Genomic DNA, 21415 nt, shown 5'->3' with positions numbered 1-21415 from the left:
AAATTTAGTTTTGAAACTTATAGATGCTGTTATGAATAATTGGTTTTTAAAATGGGTAGTATCAAATTCAAAGAACAACTTAGATATATAAGAAGACTATTTTTTTTTTTTTTTATCTTATTTCTATGATTACAATCTCTCCTACAAAAATTTTTTATTTGTAGTTCAGAACTGTATTTAATTTTTTTTAAGTAACATTTATTACAACTATCTTATGTTACCAATAAGTGTTTAGTAATTAATAAATGCTATATTCGTATTCCTAAAAGCTTATACTATGTGGTATATGAATTATATATATTAGTATATATTAGTATTAATATATTTATTAATACTTACTTATTACTAGGGTTAGGATATTTATGCACTAAAAAATGTATGAATATGTATGCACTTATGCACTAAAAATCAACTAAATATGCATGAACAATTTGAAAAACATGCATTAAAAAATAAAGAAATTTTTGGACAAAAAATGCAATAAACATTTATTATTATAGACAAATTGAAAAAAACTGAAAAAATTAAATAAAATATAAAAAAATTAAAAAGAGTTGCATTGAATAATTAAAGTTTGTTTTAAATGTTCCGCTGTAAATCTTCGTCTGTTTGGTGCTAATACGTTTTTGAATCTATTGAACAAAAAATCTCTATGTAAAAAATTGTATTTATTTAAATTATTATAATTTAATTTAGATTTATTATATATATACGTTCTGTTAAAATATCTGATAAAATTTTAATGACTCGCAGTTTTAAGATAAGTTTTGACTGTGACAATTGACGAAGCTTATCGAAAATTCTATTTAAGTAAGTACCTTTATATTATTTACTCCGAATAGGTAAAACCATAATATTGAATTCTCAACAATAAATAAGTGATAAATGATAATATGTGAAATACAGATAATCAAACTTATATAAGATTCAGTAAAATATAAAATTACAGTGTTTTTCAGCAATTTGCATCGAAAACCGTCAAATATGCGCTTAAAAATAGAAAAAAACACAAATTATGCACTTTTTAAAAAAAATGGTAAAATATGCACTTATATGCAAAATAAAATTATGATATTTTGAATATAAATATCATGAAACATATTTCTGTATAAGAATGGATGCTATTGGACAACCTAAAAAAAAAAATATGCAAAATCATGAACATCCTAACCCTACTTATTACAGTACCAAAATTTAATACTCAATATAGTTTATTGAAACTTCCACAGTTTATTTTGAAAATATTGTTTTAGACCATTTTTACTGCAGAATAGATAGTATAGCTATATAAATATTATGATAAACACACTGAAAAGTATTAATTCAAAAATTTTATATTATTATTGTTATTATAAATGGACACCTAATCTACTTGATAAATATAAGTTGGTTAACTATTAATAGACAATAAAACTCAGGGCTTACAATATATAGGTATATATATATATATATAATGTTACTTTACTGTCGACTTAACATTGTTATTAATCACTATTGTTACTTAAGGCTAGAAAGTAGTAATAAGTAATAACTACATATTATGCAAATTATAAATATGTACCTAATATAATACTGGCACTATTCAAAACTTTACATCGTTTAATTATGTATGTGCATATCATTAATTTGTCACGATAACACTTATGTTTCAAAACCTATAAATTATATACTAAATTGCAGTTTTCAGTATAAGATTAGGTAAACTATGTGACTGCAGTATTCATAGATCAATAATATATAAAATTTAAAAATGTCTTATCAAATATCTTGATGATTTCGAACACAAACACACTTACATGTGAGTGTGTATAAATTAAATTAATATTTGTTTGTTTGTCTTTATGTTCTTAAAAACTGATTGAAAGTTTTCAATAAAAGTTCAATAAAATAAATCTACGAAAAAAAAAAAAAAAACCTTAAAATAAAATACGTATGAGCATTACTTATACGATATTGGATTTACGTCGTTTATCTTGACTTCTTAAATTTATATTAAGTTACCAGAAAATTATCATTTAATTACGGCGCTTCGAATTAAACTAAACAATATAATATACAGAAATTTTATTTCATGTTTAAATATATGTTTAAAATCAAATTGCACATGATAAATTAATGTGAATTCCAACGTTACTTTGTTTTTAATTTCCAGTTTTACATGGTAATTATTTTCATTTAATTCAAAAACATTATTCGTGGAAATTTACAACTTTTATGTATTTTATGAATTTTATTGTACGCAAATAATGTCATTATAAAAATTTAAAGACTTATTTTAAGATATTACCTATTTTATAGTATGATCTTATCACGCTGTTCTTCGTTTTTGTTTAGTGTTTTTTTTCTGATATTTAATTATTTTTGCTTGGTCTGTAAAGGTCAAAATGTGACGTTAAACAGTTTTTAACCTTCTTAAATAATTATGCCATTAAATCCAAAAATAAATTTTTATATTCATCTGATACTTCCAGAAATTAGAATGTTCAAATAAACAAACATTTTAACTTTATTATATAATTATAGATTTAAAATTCCTAAATTGCAATAAATGTACAGATATCTAGTATAATATATAATAATAAACATTGTTTTGCCTATAAAGAATTTTTATATTGTTTAACTGACCCGAAAAGTTATATACACACATAAAATCGAGAGTTTATACAAAAATCCTATCAAAAAAGGTATTTTCGGTTTTTCCCAAATTTTTGAATTTTCCAGAAAACTTCTAATTTTTTTTTTTTTTTAATAAAAACCTTATTCAAACTATTACGAACATAAAAAAAAAAAAAAATGAGTCATTGGTCTACTTTTTTTCAGTAACCTACGCTTACCAATGAATAGCATTTATTTTAAACATTTATTGATTTAAGATAAAATGTTGATACATTTCGTTTATAATATGAAAATTTGCAAATTATTTTGTAGTTGAAGTTGTATAAAAATAATTTAATTTGTATAACTTAGATTTCATAAAATATTTTTTTATGGATAGTTCATACTTTAAGTAAAGAATAAAAAAAAAATAAGAAAAATATTTTTTTTCATAGACATTTTAAATTTTTATTTGCGTGAAATTAGATATTTAATAGAAGAATAATATTTTTGAATGCTTTATTGTATTTCAAAAATATTTTTCTCGGGCACTTGGAAGTTTTATACATATGATTATATTTTGTACGCGTAATGGCTATTTCAAATGCAATATGTTCGGCAAGTTTTAATTCAATCTACTGTATTTTAACAGTAAAATGAATTAGCTAAACAGCATTTTTATGTTACACAACATTATTTTTAATATGCCGGTCCTCATTTAGAAATATTTTTTATGTGTAACGATTTATCATTGAATTCAAACTTGACACATACATTAAATTATTACTTATTCAATGACGATGTAAATTCGATACCTATTGTACAGAAGATTCGTTAATTATTTACAACCCTTTTTAGCCGTATCATTTGTTTTTTTATCGCTCCAATATATAACGAGTCACGACTCATGATACAATATTATTATTGACAATTGCAGGTATTCAAGTTATACTCAATTATTATTATCATGTTATATTTATTAGTACACGTCTCCGAACCGGTAATTAGTATAAACTATAGCCTATATAGTATAGACTACAGACGTATATAGTACCTAATTATGAAACGGGTCCAAGAGACTAATGACTTTGGTTCAACTTGTAACACGATGCACATCAAATATTATAAGCCGCCAATTAACCGTACACACTACTTACTCACGTGTATTAATATTAATTAATTATTATATCGTTAATTTACACGACCAAATCCATAATAATCTAAGTGCGCATTTAGTCGCAGCTGTATAATTTACAGATAGCATGGGCACATGTGTTGTATAATATTATATAAACCAGGATAAAACCTCCACTGGGCGAATTAGTAGTAATAGTTTTTCATACACACTATGGTGCTCAGCAGAGTACATTTATACCTACCAAATATCCTTGTTCCTAGCTTCTTGTTTGTACGTCTACTTGAATGCGTATAAAAAGCTATTAAGTTGTTTTGTTGTAAGTACTTAAAGCTTATAGGTACGTTATATTTGGTACCTATTCAATTTCAGTTCAATGCGTTATATGTATTTGTTTTATTTTTTTAAATTTTTAATACATGAATATAATTTTAAAATTTTCTGATTGCATTTGAGCAATTTATTAGCATTTACAATTTCAATTTTTTTTTTTTTTTTTTTACAGTGAATATTGTTAAAAAAATATTTTCTAGAAAATGTGATACAAGTTTTGTTTTGTTTTGTTTTTTTTTTAAGCAATCGAATCTTTATTAAAAAAAAAAAAACTACCAAAAATTCTAATACATTTTTTATGAGTGTCTGAATTTTAAATTTTTATGACATTGTATATTTACCCATGTAATAAATATTTCTTCTTCTTCAACGGTACTAGATATTTTGTTGTAATTAAAAACAAACAAACTGTAGATACTCAAAATGTTCATAAATTTTAATATAATCATTTTCTGATAGTGAGAACTTTTAAAAATTTTTTAATGTTTTTTTTCTTTGAGTTATTTATAAACATTTGAAGTCTTCAAATTTTTATGTTTTAGTTTTATAAATTTAGATACATTTTTTGTCACTCAAACCAACATCTTGAAAACTTAATACAAGAAATTACGTATGATTTTTTTCTAGATATTTTCATTTTTCTTTTAAATACATTGTCACCTTATAAGAAATTGAAGTGTTAATTTTTATAAAGTCGGTCATAGTCGTGAACATTTACAAATAGATATGTATTTGAAAATGTTTCAAATGTACAATTTTTATTACTAAAGTTTGAACATACAGTAAAAAGTTCCTCATAAGTAGTACCAAATATATAAATAACGATATTCAATTATCCTCTTGCCTACCTTTTACTTTTTTTTGTACTTATATCATTCCATATCGATAGTAATGTATTCATTTCCTAAAGAGAAGTATGTTTTTAAAGTTATTAACTTAATTTGAGTAATAATAGTATTTCGAATTAAATTAATATAATCACACCGTCTGTATAACATATTATTTCATTGTACGAAAATTACAAACTGTTTCTGTTTAACTAAATGAAAGATAAATGATAATAGATGTGCAATGCGTGCATTATGGGTTTGAAACTTAAATTACTTTACTTGTATTTTCTTTGAATCAAATATCGTGAATTAACTAGTTTTTGATAAACTTTGAGAATTTCGAGGAAAATTTATTAAGAATGGTAATAAATACAAAATAGTGAATAAAAATATGATTAGCAACACTTTAAAACACAAAATGAAATATTATTGCTGTGTTTGGACTTTAACTCTCTATGTGTTCCTCATTTGTTAATTGTTTGAAAAAAAAAAAAAAAAAAACATCAAGGGTACTGGAGTAATGTTACGCCATCCCCTCTTATAATTTTGTATAAATTACTTGTAAATAAGGATCGCTAAAATTCATTTTAATGACATACCTACCATAATAATTAATGGGATAATACTTATTTTTTCTTTGTTTCAAGTTCAGTAATGCTAGTGTAATGTACGTGACATTTCGATGTTAAATATATATAAATTACTGTCTGTAATATACAATAAATAAAAAATTCTTGATAATTGCGATTTTAATATGTTTTATTTCTTAAAGCATATTACACTAATTCAATTAACTTGAAATTTAAATACGTTATATTATAATTCAATGACTAAGTTATTAGTTTTATACAAGCTAACCAACTTAACTAAAGTGATATTATTAGTATAAAACAATGCATAATACGAGGAGTAGGTTAATGTTTATTTTCATTAAAAAAAAATTAACTTGTATTTATAACAAATAAAAAAAGTAATAATATGAATTTAAATTATCAATTTAATTAAAAATAATGTCTTCCGTCTAAAATCAATTTAAGGTACTTTTTGTTTTTGTTGTGCGGTACTGTGAAGGGGGAAGGAACAACAAACCTATTATGTTATAAATTAAAATCTATTGATATTTGATTTTTGCCTACAATGTATAATTGAATATTTTAAGTGTTAATTAATTATTCATCTACTAAAAGAAATTAGGTGCAAATGATGTGGTTTATCGACTATCATTAAGTTTAAATAGCTGTGAATTAAAAAAAAAAATAATAAAAAAAAATAGTACTTATATATATTACATTTATTTACATTTATTACTGTAGAATATTTATAAAAGTTAATGGATGGACATAATATACAATATATTCGTGTTTAATTTATTATATATTTATTAATTGGAGGTAGTCTTAAATTATCAGGAAACAAATAAAATTAAAACTTAAAATATCATATTATAATAGTGATAATTGACAATGAGAATAAAGTTAAATTCATTTTTTTTTTTTTTTTTTTGTAAAAAATCTTAGACATTTCAAGAGAGGTTATAAAATATTGGGTTTATCAATATTAAATTACAACTAAAACTGTTATTGTAGTTATAATACTAACTTAATATTCATGAATTATCGTACATTTAAAAACAATATTATCTTCTTGTATCCTAAATCAAGCGCATTGTTATCGTTCTTTAGTTTATTCTTAAAATACATTTTTAACCAAATATTAAATTATACACTAAAGCTTTTTCAACGCCATAAGTTTCTTTACTTGTATAATTATTATTTTAATTAAAATAGCATAAAGACTGTAATAATATTTTACTGCTTTAGTTGTATTAAGAACATGAAAACTTTATAAAATAGAATATAATTTTGTTAACTAAAATCCAACATACACAAAACATGTTTAAAATTATTAGTTGCTGTTTTTCTTATTTTTACTATAAATTATCATAAACCTCAGTGAGACACCACTAATTATACATAGATATATCATATAATGTTTATGCGTATTTGATAAACTATACGATGTTTTCATTAAGATTGGAAAAATTTAAAGTTTTATTACATCAACAAAACTACAATATGATAACTGTTGGTTCTAAAATATCTTAGATTAAGCATTTTTATTAATAAATATAAATTATATTTTATCGTTATAATATTAAATTAAATTTGAATATTAATTTGTTAGTTTTGGAGTAGCTTTAATTTATGTTGAAAATCATACGCCCCAAAACCTGGGTTGAAATAGTAATTATTATAGTAGGTATATATTATTATAGTTATAACTTATAAATTATAAGTTATAATTTATAAAAATATATCATTAAGGAAATTATTGTTTTTAACAATCAAATATCTGATCTTATTAAACAATTTTAAAATTAAATAGTTATAAATATTTGTCAAATAAATGTATTATTAAATAATAGTTTTTATAAAATCACGCAATTATTAAAGAAAACTGTTTACTTAAATTATATATATATAATATTGCTATTATATCGACGGTTATCGCCGTATATTATCATATTGCCTTACAAAATATGTAAATTTCGAGGTACCTTTTAAACTTAGTTTGTATTAATATAGGCACATAATACACTGCATGGAAATTAAAATCATTAATATCTAACTATATCTGTGGTAAAATTAATTTAAATTAAGTTTTGAGTAATTGATAGAAATTAGCCTAGTCAGAAACGGTCAATGTTATTTTAGTGGGGACGAATATCAATGTTATAATATCATCCATTCAATCGTTCCGAACCTATTGTTTTTAAATCATTAAACTTATTAAATTTTACTAACGTATATTTTATTATTTCAATGTTACTATGATTTACGAATGACTAACGAAAATATTTTTTACGTTGTACAATATTCAAAAGTAATTCGGCGCACTGGATATGCTATTTAATAGCACCGACGTGCTACATATTATATACCTACATTATAGCAATATACAACTAACAGTGGTCATTGAATAATATGTTCACCCAGTTCTTCCTAACTGCTGACGACTAAACAACCTTTGAGACTTAATTTCTGGGCAACACGACATAGTAATCACCACATAGCAGAATTATTAGAGTGAAGAAATATTCTTAAATTGACCGGGAAAGTCGCTCTGCTATAATATAATATAATATCGGATAATGAAAGCACATAGAGTATTACGTAATACATCATAATATTATTTTCGTCTTATAGAAGTAATTGTGATGAATATTGCACTGAATTTAAATTCGATGGTATATACATATCATTGTATACGAAAAATCAAAATATTTTAAGAATTTATAGAAAAAACAGTTTTTCTATTAATAGTAGACGGATGTCATGCGTAAATATTTGTAATGATATGCTCACATATCATGATTGTAATATTGCTTAAGCTTAGCTATTCGATAAAATAAATAACGGTGAAGTTGTCGCTCATAGATAATCGTTAAAACCCTTTAGACACTATTAATCACTGATAAAAGGAACGATTTATATTATTTGGTCACTTAAGAACTCACATGTAGTTATGACAATTTAGGGCAATACGTGTGATCTATTTCGTGTGCTACAAAAACAAGGAATGGCATAATGAGGGTTTCTGTCGCCTAGGAGAAAGCCGATTCCTTTAGAAAACCGGAGATCTTTAATGAAGCTGCTTGTAACTTTGGCCGGTTTGACCACGTCGTCTTCTCTCATCCGTGCATGAGCACCAGCTAAACAATCAAGTGCATGTGCACCTATTTCTTGAGCAAGAGCTCTCCATACAAGATTCTGCGAGCGACAACTGGATTTCTTTCTTTTCAATAAGCTAAACTAAAAATGTTTTTTCTTATTTGAATTTAAGTGTGCCTTAAGTTGTTCCTTGAATATTGTTACCTTACCTGTTTCCAAAGGACATAAAATTACATATTAATTGCTGCGAATCTGGTAAGGTGCATAGCTAAAATACTACTTATTACTATTATAGTTTATTTATATTAAAATATTTACGTAATGGTGTACTTGATCATTTTTATGAGACACGATCTCGAGAAACCTTCGAAGATCAGAAGGAAGGTAATAGCTATCTTATAAAACTTTATTTTCACCATAATTTTATTCTCTTAATTTTTCGTTATTACATATTAATATATTATAGTAAGTATAATGTAGTAAATTCAATTTATACTGTGTAATAATATATTTTGTATTGCGTGCACATACTTTTTACTCTTCATAACTATATTTATTTTTTTATTTTACCAGTTTTGAACACTCACAGAAATCTTTTTTTATCGGCTGTGAGTTACACATAAACAAACTAACTAAATTTTAGTTTTTACCACTTGTATATAACTTGAGAAGTATCTGTTGTTATTAAATTCACTCTATATTATTTGATATTTTTAAGTAAAACTGACTGAAGATAAGAATTTTTTTTCTTGTAACATGATAAATATGTAAAATGATCAATTGTATTTTATTAGTTTTCATGTATATACAGTTTATTGTGCACATTACTATATTTAGATTATTCATTATTCTGTTCAGTTATTAATAATTTTTTTTACGACTTACAAGTTATGAAAGCCTTTTAATTTTTATAAATAAATTACAATTTATAAAACCAACAAAATATTAATCATAATGGTATACTGTTACATAGCTCTCAATAGAAATGTGTTCATCCTTTAAATAAGATATAAATAGTTAACAAATTATTCTATTTTTATTTAAAAATAAAAATGGTTATTTTATGATAAGTATAGACTATAGACAAGTATATATTTATATTTTATTTTGTTGCTTATTTTTATATAGGTACAATGAGAACTGCTAGGTAATACATTATATTTATGTATAATTATATAAAATATGTATGTAATATATATATATATATATATATATATATATATATATATATATTATAGTATTTACATGCGTATTTATTTATGTATTATAGTATAAATAATTAATAACCATCAACATACATTTTAATAGTTGTTAAATTATTTCATGTAATGTGTATTATATTATTATTTAGACGTAACAATTCAATTATGCAAAATGTGTTCAAACACGCATTAATTAAACATTATATAAATAACTTTGTTCACGTTAATATGTAATAAAATAAAATATACCGTATGTATTTATTATGAAGTGTTTTATAGCTTAGATAGGTCCTTAAAAATCGATATTTATAAAATATAAAGTTTTTTTTTACATGCGTTTCTTATAGAGTAATAATTTATATTAGGAATTATTGTAGTAAATAATATAATGGTAAATGTTAAGTTGATTTAAATTTTAGTTATAAAAAAACCTCAAATATCTTATATTGATTAATCATAAAAAATTCAAATAGCATGTTCGATATTATGAAAGAGTAGTAATTTCAATCATTAAAATCATAAATTTAAAAATATTTACAGTATAATTTCGCATTATTAAATATAAACATTATTACATAATTTAGTTTTAAAATAAGACATTTTTACAATAGAGTAGTTGAATAATAAATTTTGACAACATTTTTGAATTACATAGGTATACTGTACTATAAATAATATTTATATATATTTTAAAATCGGTCATCTGACTAATATTAAAAGTGTGTTTATTCATTATAACACATGACCGTATCAAATCACGAAAATGCTTGAAACAAAATATGTCAACCGTATCCTCGTACTTATCCATTCACTCTCACTAGCCTTTGAACCAAAAACTACTTCACATTATTGTGTGTGTGTGTTCGTAGTTATTTTATTTCAACACAAAAATTCAAATAATTTCGTTGCCCATGTACAGTGTACACACTTTTTATGTACAAGTGACGTGTGTGGGTACGCGTAAAATTAAAATTTAGTAACAATACAATTAATTTTGGAATTGTGATTAACTGCAAACAGTATGAATGATATCAAATGTGAGTTCTACTACATATAGTATTTTGTTGGTTAGAAAAAAATGTATTAATTACAATTTATAATAAGCTAATATATATATATATATATATATGTGTGTGTGTGTATTTTTATAGGTAGCACATAAAGTACCGGTAATAATAATTAAAAAGTGAAAAACAATTATTGTAAATTTATTGCAGTATTGATAACATTCACACGGCATTTAAGAAATAAAGTGGAAAAATAAACATAAAACCCATGAGATTTTTTTAGATTATATAAAAAAATATAAATTTAAATCGTATTTGTTTTGAGTAATTTTAAATTTTCTGCACTTTATGTTGATCTCATTGGGTCGATTATAGCTGTGTACGTTCACAGTAGTGTTTGGATATTTTACGGTTGTTTTTTTTTTATTTATTTATTAGTATGCACTTTTTTTAGTTTTGCCGTTCACATCCAAGTAAAAGTACGGCGAGTTAAAAAAAAAAAATAGTTCAAGAAAATCTTTGGCGGTCGGGGAGCAGAGTTTGGACGTAAAAAGTCCATAATTTTGGGTCTACAGCAAACCATCGTGGTCATCGGCCGAAGGTTAGTGTTTACGCGTGAATAATTTGCGTGAAGTACTCCGCACGAATTTGCACAGCCGCCGTACGATAAAAAATTCAGTATTTTAAGACTTCGACGATGGACCAAAATGGCAGCACTGTCGTCGTTTCCGTCGTTCATACTAACTCTATCCGCTTGTCACGAGACTCCTCCGGACGGCCGCCGCGGCTAGTGTGAGTGCTTGGGTGGTGTTATGGGGTTGAAGAGCGGAAGAGCGTAACCGTAAGCGTATGGGCCGTGTTTGACGTACACACACATTTCAGTAGTGTGCTTTCGGTGGTCGGTTACGAACCTCTCACGTTTCACCATGCCGTCGTCGACGTTACAACTCTAAGCGACTGCGTACATATATTTATGAAATATATATTAATACCGTTACGCGCCCGGCTATAAAAAAAAATATTTTTGACCGCGGGGTTAAAGTTGTAAATTACCGAAGCCACGTTAACAGCTTTTGTAAATTTATTTTCTCCACATACACGTGCTCGTAACATTTATACACTCGTCACACGCGCCGCGTTTCTCGAAACAGGTAATTGGGGCTTGTCACAATATTATTATTATTATTATTATTATTTTTTCTTTCGGAATTTTTTTGAAATTTATTTTTTTTCCGAAATTTTTTCGGAAATTCTACACTGCCGTGTGATACGCATACACATAGCGTTTTCAATAATTATTAACGATAAACCATAATATTATTGGTGTTCAAAATTTACTGCATGCACACATACGTGTTATCTATACATTGCTGAAATGAATCTATCTCACGAGTTATAGTTTTGTGTAATACAGGCACGTCTCGCGTTACAATACAAGTTTGTATTTTATTTGATTAGTCCGTTGTTTTTGTAGTGGCTGAATTAATTTAGTAAAATAATGATTGATTACGTTAGCTACTGAATAATATTTCCTAAATGTTGGTGAAAACTAAATGTTAGTTTAAAAATTGTCTTACAACTCAAATTAAACAACGAACATTTACAATTTTTTAATTGAATAAAAAAAAAAAAAAAACACTTATTCTAACCTACACTGTGACTAATTATACATTTATTTATACTAACATCCATTTTTTTTTTTTACAAATCTTGATAATTATTTAGAATACATTACATTGACTATTGCGCACGACTTTTTGCGTACCTACCTATCGTTTTGTTAGGTTTCAACCCTTTTTGACTAAACTTCAACTATACTCATATATCATTATTAAAATAAGTAAATAATATATACAGTTTAAACAAATATATTTACCTTCTTTAGCAATTATTAGTATTACGATTTCAAGTTCCGTATTCATAAACGTAATTAACTCCTTATTTTGTATAAAATAGTTAAAATCACTAATGTTTATTAAAACTAGGTAAATGCTGCATTTAAAGTGTTTTGTTACTCTTATACTTCCACCACCTCTTTTCTATTACACTCTCACTATAAAGTAGAAAAAATGTTTACGAAATCTAAATATTTTATATCAACCTTAACACTTTTAGAAATCCATCAACAAAAAGTTAGTCAAATCATTATTGCTCAATATAGTCTCTATTTTAGTTGAATTCTATATTACTATTTTTTATTTATTTAAAAATATCTATTATTATTTATTAGATATTTTAACGCGTTTGTTGCTTGTTGTACATTTGATAATTACTATGTTATTAAAGCTTGAAAAAAATTTGAATTTTTATTTATGATACTACTAAATAAAACACTAAATGTCAAAGACCATTTAATTATCTATTTTTATTTAAACTATTCAGTGTCAATAAACAAATAACCCATGTATAATATACCTATTTAAAACAAAATATATTATGTACACTATCATTATAATTTTAACTTAATTATTTTTTAATCAACTAAAACTTCTAAAGTAATTAAATTAATAATTGATTTAATTAGTCAAGTTAAAAATTATTTTTAATTAGTTAATAACTATATTTGGATATATCAATTGTGATCTGTGTCTGATAGTTTAAATTATATAGATTCTCAAACATTAATTCTCAACTCTGTTTTCCTGTTTTCAAACATATAAATTCTAAACGTAAATTTCGAATTTCTTTGTATACACTATCTTTAAGACTTTTTTTTAAAGTAATTATAATAGATATCATTGGTATTCTGTAGTTATATGTATTTCTCGTAGAAAATTTAAATATTTTTAATATCGCTCTTCACTTCATATTTCTATGAAACTCAAAAAGTCCTTAAGTATTCATAAATTTTGTTCTTTTACATTAATAATCTTTAAGTATAAGTACTAAATTACTAATTTACGTTATTATAATTGATGTGATGTTTCTCATTATTTTAATCTAATAAATATGTTAGATGTTATTACGGTTGTAGCGTATACTTCTTGTTTATATTAATTAGAAATTATTTATTATAAGCATTTGACTCATTATGTGTAAATCAATATTAGATTTCCAAATAATCTTACTCATTCTATACATAAAACTTATAATCTTCCCATTACAGTTCAAATCACATCCTGTTCCATTTAATGTACCTAACAAATTATGAAAAATTATCAAAACTTCAACTAAGATACCGTCTTTTAACTATTATACTTTAATGTAATATCGAAACGGTTTATTGATAATTTAATTGGAAACACGCTTTTATTTATCGTAGAGTATATATAGCATATGTAATCAAAATAAATACATATTATATAATATGTTGATAAGATTTTTTTCTCTTTTTGAAAAAGCTTTAATTTTAAAGTGTTGTATGTTTATAGTTTATTTTTAAAAACATAGTAAAATAAATATTATCATGATAATTAATATAATTATAAATTTATGGATATATTTTATAATTATTAAATAATATAGGTAACAAATATTCAGTCCGCGTCCTCTTAGAATTGTTTTTCATATTCAATGATGTATCGTTAAATTCAAATCATACTCAACGGTAGAATGTACTCGACTTCTAGTGAACAGCAAAAAGGTTACCTACTTTCCGCTTTTTGAATAAAATATAATAATGGAAATGCACGCAACTGGTGGAAAATTCAATGTTTATAATGAGGGAAAGTTTCGGTATTGTAGTTAGGTTAGGTAAATAATTTTTCGCTTCATTTTACCACTTTTTACATTATTACAGTTTTATACATATTTTACACGACTTACCCATTCCATTTAACATCATATATAAACTATATGAAAAAACTTTCTTATTGTAATATTTTTTGATTTTTGTTTTTTGATCTAAGTTTACTAATATATTATATTTTTGATTTTATTAGAAATTTAACTTACCTTTGGTATTGATTTATTAATTGATTTGAATATTAATTTAATAATAAGTTTTTTCCCATTAATAAACTAAAATAAGATTATAAGTACAATGTTTTAGTTTTTTATAGATTCTACTTACTTTGATTTATATATGTCTTTGTTAATTGAAAAGTTGTTTACAGAACACAAAGGTAACATTAAGAAATAATACGTAAGTTATAAGATAGGTAAATATAATTTCCAATGTGTTATCTTTAGTTGTTTTGATGGCAACATTTATAGCCATCGATTTTATATAAACCATATAGGTATAAATTTAATCTATAAAGCTTAGTAGATAAGAAAGGGACTGGGTTATAAATGATCATATAGAAGTATTATCAAGTGATATTTTAAAATTCCCATTCATGCCTTAAAAACATTTAATAAATAAATAAATGTTTAACTAATGAATATATATATATATATTTAGATTTAGATTTATTTTTTTAATATATCATTTTATGAAGATGCTATCGATAAAGTAAATAATAAGTTTGAATTTATTGTCAATTATTGAGATTTAAACCCAATGAATTATCATTTTCTCGATAAAATAAAACCACATTAAAAATCCATAAACAATTCATTATAATAGTTATTAATTTATTGATATATACAATTAATGTATTGGAAAATCTAAGAAAATAGGTTTATATTTAAATCTTTTTTCACTAATAATTTTAGTAATATGAAGTTAAGTTCATAGTATACTATAGTAAATTAATATATATATATATATTTATATAAATACCAGTATTTATAGATAAAGTTAGTTTTTTCTACTTTGATAATATTATAGACTTAAAAAATTACCTTGTAATATAATTTTTGATAGTCAATTGCCATAATTTTATCAGATATTGATATGCTAATAAATATATATTATTTATGATATTTACATCTTTCTACACTGTTGTCAATGTTTAAACAATAATTAATGTTGAAAGCATTTAAAATATTCAAAAAATAAGCGTTCCAGATAAAAATTATAATGGTTGAATGTAATAAGATTTTACGGTTTCAAAAAAATAAATTTACGACGAACTGTTGAATAATGATTAAAATCATCACAAATTGTTGATGTTATTGTATTAGTTTGTTTCAAAAAAAAAAAAAATTGCTTTATTAATATTTAATAAAATATTCTTTTATTTATTTATGTGAAAATTAATAAAGATTCTTTTATATTATGAATGGTGTGAAAACACATACGTTTTATATTTTTCTGTCTAAGTTAAGATATAAAACTGCATTATAATAATAATGAAATATTCTATACAAGAATATTATGCGTTATTATATTTCATATACATTTTTATGGAACAAATTATAATGTATTATGAAACAATATGAAACGTATTTTATTTTATTTTTATGAATTTCTAATAAATTCTAAAAACATTTCATAGGAAATGATTACAAGAGAAAATTACATTCAGAGTTAAGATTTTACAACGGGAAAATGGTGTTGATTATAACGAATTCCAAAAGCTAATGTTTCGGTGTTTTCAAGATAGAATATGGTTCTTTTTTTACAAATAAATATGCATATAAGTAAATTATTTAAATCCATTATCAAATATTTAGTTTCATAATTACATAATGATTCGATTTTTTCAAACAGTTTGATATCAACTAACAGAAGTTTCATATTAATACATTTAATATTAACTACCACCCTTATTCTATAATATTGAATAATGATTTTTGAAAATATATTTATGTCAAAAATAAAATGGTAATAACATAATTATTTGTCAAAAAGAAAAAAATACTAAATAACCATAGAATACGAATACAAAATTAGTAATAAATATTTTGATTTAATTCAAACTCATATATTTTTACAATGGTACAATTGATACTTTTTATAATCAACCTAATAATGTTGTTAAAAAAATTATTAACATTCTATTTGTTTTTTTCTTTATGGATCATACAAGTATTCAATATAGCAAATTTACGTTAAACATATTTAATATTGTAGTGTTTGTATTAAGATAAGAGTAAATTTATTTAACATCAACATTTATTGCAAGAACATTATCTATTTTATCTTATTATCCTTTGGTGACCTTTAATAATAAGAACCATTATAATATAATACAAAAATTTCTTCAGAAGTTTAAATATTTTCATATTATATTATCCATGTATTGTTATCTTTAACATAATTTAGGTGCTAATGTATGTTTTATATTTACAATTTATTTATAGGTATAGACTAATTATTAATAGACAACTTTTTTTTAGTTAAAGTTTATGATTCATTCATTTTTTAGTTATTATGACGAAACAAGGTTTTCGTACATAAGCTTATGCAAGAGTATCTCACGTAATAAAATCATTGATCATTTAGAATTATATTAACTGCTTCTAAAATGTCATAATATTAAAACTTAATATTCAAATATATAATTTGATAGAGTTAGGTTAAGTTAATTTATTATGCTTCTAATAAGTTAAATTATACGATGCACACACACACACACACACACACACACACACACACACACACACACACACACACACACACACACACACACACACACACACACACACACACACACAGTGTTAGTGTTTCCCTATCATAGATAACGTTTATGAGCGAAAATGGACAGAATAAGATAATTAATAAAACCCATTTCGTGTAAACTTTTTCAAAGTTGTGAGAATTAGATACATTTTTATGGAACAAAATATTTTAGTATTTTTAAAACATGCAATATAATTATGTTATATTATAACTTATTTTATAGCAATAGTTCATATTAATTTTTATGGAATCCAATAGTGTATTGACTGATTAGTTTTATAAAAATTTTAGTCCCGTCTCTGTATCCTTATATCTTGGTAAAATACATTTTTTCTTGTTTTATTTTTCTCAAGCTAATAATGTTTTAAAAAAATAACATTGTGTAAAGTTGAATTCTTTCTATTTCTAGAATAAATTCGTTACTTTATGTAATTCAAAAGAGTAATATTTAGATGTTACATTATTGACACAGTTTTATTAAGGACATATTTTTAGTACCCTTGATAATGGAGACTGAGGCATAGACATACAAATGAGTTCATTTTGAATTCATTATACACACAGATAACTACCGTAATGGGAAAGCTTTGAGAGTATTAAGAGTATTTCGTGTTTTAGTCTTTGGGGAAATGTGGATCACATTTTAAATAAAATATTTTTTAAACATTGATTTTGTATAAAATGTTTACTTAAAACTTGATATAGTCGTATGATTTTAAATTTGTTTTCCTATTGAAAATATTGCGATTTACTGTAGATTGTATTTTAATGTTATTTAAACGTATAGTAATTGGTACATTTAATCCAGATGTAAATAACCTTATCGGTTCAAGATTGAATTTCTCATAGTGTATTGTAATATTTATATAATTTTTAATGTATATTTATCTAATAATATTCAATGTTGACATTAAATTGTTTATTTATAATCTCATTTTGAAGAGGCAGTATGCAATATGCATTTTAATTGTAATTTTTTATTTAACTTAAAATAAATTATTCGAACAGTTATCTTTTTCACAGTGGTCACTGATCATAATATAATTGTTCTAGTATTTTACAATAATTTAATTAATTAATTTTATTATTAGTATTATCCAGCTAGGGTGTAAATGATATACTCATTACTCATATTTGACAAATGTAATTAATTAATTATATAATTATTATTTTTTTTAACAAAATTATTATTACTTTTAAATATTTGATTCCCAATAATTTATCACAACATTATAATATATTATTAAAAACATATTTTTTAGATTTTGGTAAAAATAAATAAAATATTATGTAGTAAGTTATTTATATAATTAACAAAATAATATTTCAGTTATTTGTATAACACAATATTCATACGTAATATAACAGTTTTTAAATAATATGTATATATAAATGACAATGCAAATATAAATTATTACAGTAAAAAACCAAATATATAAATATGATTCATATTAAACAACTTTATTTAATCATGATATAATATTATAATAATCTATATTATGTTTTAGTAATACTATTGTATTCACTTAAAAAAAAAACAGATTGTTGAATTTTTCATAAATAGTGGAGGATATGATTTATTTAAATAAATAGCTATGGTAAAAATTGTTGTGACACATTATGGCTTTTTAAATAATGCATCGGTATCTCAACCATCTCGAAAACGTGGATATAACAATTTATGACCTTAATGTACATTACATTGCACTTAGAAGTAAAGAGCGTTGGAAATAAATGAAAAGTTTTTAGTTACTTTACAAAAATTATTAATGGTTATTTATTTTATTATATAAAAAACAAGCATTGCTAAAATCCATAGTTTTTAAAAACTTAATAAAAAAAAAAATTATATAATTACAGTTCATTATATATAATATTATAACAATTAGTTCTGTTGTTATTTGAACTATTAAACCAATTTTATTTACTTTTTATTGTTAACTATATGCATTATGCATAATTTGAAATCACGTAAACACGTAGTTAAATATTGAATAGTGATTGATAATAATTGAACTTTAATAATTATTATATTTTAATGTAACAAAAAAATTGTAAAAGTGTGAAAGTGTGTATACTTACTTAATTCTATGACTTAGTAATACTAAAAGTGTTCTTTAAACTACAATTGATTTTCGTTATATTTTTATTAAATTCATACACATTTAATTCATTTTTTATCAATATGAAAAAAATCTTAAATAACATATAATATGAAATTGGTATAAAATATATATTTCTTAAAGTGATAAGATGTAGTTTAATTTATTTTGTAAATGTTTTTAAAAGAATATTGGACAATTTAAAATCTACCTAGGTATTGAATTTTATTTATCTAAAAATAATAATCTGATTAGATCTATAGGTTTAAAAGTTATTTTATTAAGGCATGGTATAAAATTTCAGAACTTTTTATAATAGTTTATTTGCGAATACTATTTACAATTTAATCGGTTATCTTTTGAAGATAGTTCACTGATTAACTTAAATAGGTATTAACATCGCTATATCGCCAGATTATCTACCTATAAACAATTTTTATTAAATTCCATTTTGGTACAAATAATAAGTAAAAATGAAATAAATAAAATTTACCTTAGCTACTTTAAATAATATTTTATTAAGTGGTAATAATTTATTAATATAATCCATACGTGTAAAACAGTATGACGTCTTAAAATGAAATATTTAAATATAAAACCAATGTACACGTATCATACCATTTTTTATCACTCATACACATTAATAATCGTTTTTAATCTATTTTCCAATATCATTTAAGATAAAAAAAAACATACCTATGTGTGCTTTAATTATGTCTAAAGTATTAACAATATTTCCTTATCGGGATTACGCAGAGTCCTCTGTTCAACAATACTAAATATTGAACGTAACAAACGAAAATGATCGGGTCAATGTAAACGTTATATTTACTCACTCGGTATATTATTATATTATTAAATATATTTCACACTGATGTAATTTAATACTTATAATGTTAAACCTATGGCGTATAGCAAAAAATTACGTGTTGACGTAAATGGTAAATATTTTGTTAAAAAATATGTACATATATTTATTTTCTAAACAAAAACGAAGATTTATGTGTTTAAGACATGTAATTTCAAAATTAGTTAAATGAATATTTACTTCAAAACAATAATCAAACACATATTTTTCTTAGCGATAAAATAATAATATGTGTTAATAAATTATATGATGGAATAACGTTTTAATATTAGCTGAGATGTGTCGTAATACATAATTTTAATTAAATAAGTTTTAATCTGTCTAAGGTGTGACTAAAATTAATATTTTGTTGTTATTAAAATTTTTCAATGTCTGTTTCAAAACCACATCACAAAGCTCATTTCAAAACTATCCATGTGTAAAAAAACTAAAAAATGTTTGACTTCAAAAACAGCTATATGATAAAATTTTCAACAAAACTATAAATCTTTATGAATCTTTTAATAATCTATCTATATAGCAAATATTCATAAGTAATGTGTATATATTGTAAAGCAAGGGTCACCTATTAATAATTTTGATGAGTCACATTAGAAATTTGAAAATTTTTTGCGGGCCATCAAAATTCTAAGTACATATTTTTAATATACAAAAGACATTTTTTTTTAAATTGTATGTAATGAAAACATAATTTTATATGTATAAATATATGTTATTAATTTATTCTTTGTCTGCGGGCCGGATAAAATTTATTCAGAGACCGTATGTGATGACCGCGGGCCGCTATTTAATGAATACTGCTATAAAGCATAGATTTAATATTTGTAATGAATTTGTGGAATACAATTTTAACCTCATATTTATATTTTGTTGTTTTTGAGCATTTTTGAAAGTTGATATAAGCTGATTTTGAAATTCTACGCCATTAATATGACGTCCATATTAATTACACTAGAAATCCCAACGTTATATAAAACCAAATATAATTTACTGATATTATTTTACAATATTGTGTGTGGTAATGTTACAATATCTCTTATTGTCAATTCAAAATTAAAGTAAATAATTATGATGATGTATTGATCAAGACGAGTAATAGGTTTGAAAAATGATGTATTATATAGTCTTAAAACATAATATCTGATAGATCCTGTGAATATAAATATATACAACCATGTATTTATTCTAGTCCATTTATATAATTTAGTACATTTTATTTTT

General features: G+C 23.2%; 1 protein-coding gene across 2 annotated transcripts in view; it reads left to right on the top strand.

The window, feature by feature from the left end:
- The first annotated feature begins 11683 nt into the window (after positions 1-11683).
- Positions 11684-21415, top strand: part of LOC112597447 (serine/threonine-protein kinase 32A) — an 84848-nt gene continuing 75116 nt past the window's right edge. For both annotated transcript variants that reach the window (XM_025343497.1, XM_025343496.1), the window contains exon 1: positions 11684-11924. The gene's annotated coding sequence lies outside the window, so the exon portion shown is untranslated. The remainder of the gene's footprint in view (positions 11925-21415) is intronic.

The sequence above is a fragment of the Melanaphis sacchari genome, unplaced genomic scaffold (assembly GCF_002803265.2).
Source record: "Melanaphis sacchari strain LSU unplaced genomic scaffold, SCAv2.0 Contig41_pilon_pilon, whole genome shotgun sequence".
Classification (NCBI taxonomy): domain Eukaryota; kingdom Metazoa; phylum Arthropoda; class Insecta; order Hemiptera; family Aphididae; genus Melanaphis; species Melanaphis sacchari.
This window is presented reverse-complemented; position numbering and strand designations above follow the sequence as displayed.